The sequence below is a fragment of the Stegastes partitus genome, unplaced genomic scaffold, assembly GCF_000690725.1.
Source record: "Stegastes partitus isolate 25-593 unplaced genomic scaffold, Stegastes_partitus-1.0.2 Scaffold1112, whole genome shotgun sequence".
NCBI lineage: Eukaryota > Metazoa > Chordata > Actinopteri > Pomacentridae > Stegastes > Stegastes partitus.
The window spans coordinates 4,046-6,919 of NW_007578843.1; the positions used below are offsets into that span (position 1 = coordinate 4,046).

Below are 2,874 nucleotides of genomic sequence, written 5' to 3' on the forward strand. Positions count from 1 at the left end.
TGTTCACTAGAAAGTACTGTTTGGGTGAAATAAACCTTTTCAAACAGAACTTGTTTTTTTTCTTAAGAATGTGCTATTTAAAATGATGAAATAATATTTTAGGGAATATTTCCAGCTTCCTCTGGGACTTTAACTTTGAAAGTCGCTCGACAGGAAAACGCGTCCGTTGATTGGACTTCACTGAGTCTGCGCAGAGCCGCGAGCTGCGCCGCCTGCTCCGTGTTTCACTGTTGTTCAAAGCGAACAGAGCAAACTGAGATCTGCTGCGTTTTAACGGAAAACAGACCCAGAATCTGCCGCTGAATCAACCCGAGAGGAGGCAGGAGAGGGGGAAGAGCAGGAGGACAAGAGGAAGAGCTGCCGAGGAGAACCAGAAACAGGAGAAGGAGGAGGAGGACGACTGAGAGGAAAAAATCGGGACACAGTGGAAAATGCTGCGGATCTGACTGAAAGGTAAGAAAAGCAGCCGGATCGATACTTATTGCCGATCGATCCCAAAGTTGTCGATGCTGAGCGGATGGCGGCGGCTGTGGTGAGGAAGGTTTCACAGCCACAGCCGCAGCAGCAGCCGCAGTCTGCAGCTGCCTCAATGTAGGTCATTGTGTCTGTGGGCCGAGCCGAACCAAGCCGAGACAAACCGAGCCGGGCCGGACCGTCCTGCAGCCGCAGCCAGGCCGCAGCGAGGCATGAGGAGGAGGAGGAGGATGAGGATGAAGGTGAAGCCACGCAGCAGGACAGATGGGCAGACTGGTGCTGCGTCGTCCACATCATTCAGCTCCTAACCTGCTGCTGCTCCAGACAGGAACAGCATCATCATCTGTGTCAGGGAGTAGTCATTATGAGACGTTTCTGAAGACAAGTTTGGCAAAATAGTTAAACACTAACAATAAGAATGCCCAGTAACAGTGTAAAACTAACATAAAAAGACAGTGGTAGAATATCAGAGCCACTGAAACAAGTTTTCATGACCAGAAAATAAGTTTGTGTATTAAATTTGTATTCAAGCTTTATTATTTAACTGCGATCTGCTCCATGAGGACAGTGTGGGTGTGGTCTGGTCCACAGCAAGAAATACAAACCCAGAGTTTAATCCTGACTTGTCACACTTTATTTATCATAAACATCACAGCTTTGCTCAAACCTCAAAAAAGAACGGAGACACAAAAATCCTGCAGTTACTTGAAACCTGGGAAATAAGCACACAAGTAGAGAAAATCCATGTGAAATAATCAAAATTGTTCCAGCTTCTGCAGGAATCGACTCCCTGAAGGAAGCTGATTGAGGAAAGTGGACAAAAAATACTGAATAGTACTAAATAGCATAAATACAAAAAGCCACAAGTGTGCATAATATAGCCATAATATAAACCTAAATAAAACGACCCGTCTTTATATTGTTCACGTCATGTCAAGGTCACTGTTTTATTTGTGTTGTCACACATATAAATGTGCCTGGAGAGCTGCAAAAAAATATTGATTAGTTGTCAACTATTGAATTAACCTCCAACTGTGTTCATTATTGATTAGTTGGTTTAAATATTTCCCCCCACCTTTTAGAATTAGAATATTTTCTGGTTTCTTTCCTCCACTGAATCAGTGAATCAGTGTTGCTGGGCTATAAATCCCACAAACACAAACCCTTAAAAACTAAATGAGTGCCAAGATAAGTTAGAGGTTTTAAGCTGAATGAACTATTTGTACCTGAGATTAACAATAAAAGCATGAGCTAAATACTGCATATACATAATATATACTTCACTTTGCACTAAAATGAAACAAAAATAAAGTAGAGGTAGATGTAACAAAATGAAGAGTAAACCACAAATCAGAAAGCGCATGTGGAAGGGCTAAATGCTGGTTACAATGTCAACAATTACAAGCAAGAGTGAGCGGCTTATATGATCCGACATGAATTAAAATGAATAAACCTTACAAAAGACAATGAAAAACAATACAAAAAGAATAGCTCAACATTTTTCCGCTGTCTTGTTGTCACTGCGAGGCTCCAGCAAGTCACCGTTCCCTTCCAAAGACTAGTCCTGGACACAATCTCCTGTCAAACCACAAATGCTGTGAACTATACGAACTAAACAGCAAACTATAGAGGTGCTACTAGCATAAGGTTTATGAAACAGTGTCGACCATCAAATGATGGAGCCATGAAAACAGTGTACGGTGCAGAGCGAGGGTTAAAACAACACAGATGTTGAACCAGCCAGTAAACTGACAGAAATGTAAACTGACTGATTTACTGGCTGACTGCTTTAACAGCACCAACAGACTGATGAAACAGACAGTAAATCACATGCAGAGCTGAACATGATGCCAAGAATCTGAATCTGCCGGGAGAAACGCCAACGGGGAGAAAATCCTTATGGAAAATCACTGTGCTGTCTCTGTCATATTTCAATAATGCTTCAGCTGGGGCTTGACGTGCATCGTTACTGCTGCGCACAATGTTTTACAGTGTTTTTATTACCTGCAGCAAGACTGTTACACTACTGTGATGACTTGCAGAGTCTTAGTCTGTGAACTAGTGTCTGAGATTGTGGCCTCGTGTCTTAGCCTGTGGACTAGTGTCTGAAATTGTGGACTAATGTTTGAGATTGTGGACTAATGTCTGATTCTCTAGACTACTGTCTGAAATTGTGGACTAGTGTCTGTGCCTGTGGACTATTGTCTGATTCTCTGGACTAGTGTCCTAGATTGTGGACTAGAGTCTGATTCTGTGAAATAGTGTCTGATTCTGTGGACTAGTGTCCTAGATTGTGGACTAGAGTCTGATTCTGTGAAATAGTGTCTGATTCTGTGGACTAGTGTCCTAGATTGTGGACTGGTGTCTGATTCTGTGAACTAGTGTTCTAGATTGTGGACT

The 2,874-nt window shown here is 42.5% G+C and overlaps 1 protein-coding gene across 1 annotated transcript in view; it reads left to right on the plus strand.

The window, feature by feature from the left end:
• Window positions 1-240: 240 nt before the first annotated feature.
• The window catches only part of sestd1 (SEC14 and spectrin domains 1), a 35,148-nt gene continuing 32,514 nt past the window's right edge, over window positions 241-2,874 (plus strand). Inside the window, exon 1 of the mRNA XM_008296222.1 lies at window positions 241-453. The gene's annotated coding sequence lies outside the window, so the exon portion shown is untranslated. The remainder of the gene's footprint in view (window positions 454-2,874) is intronic.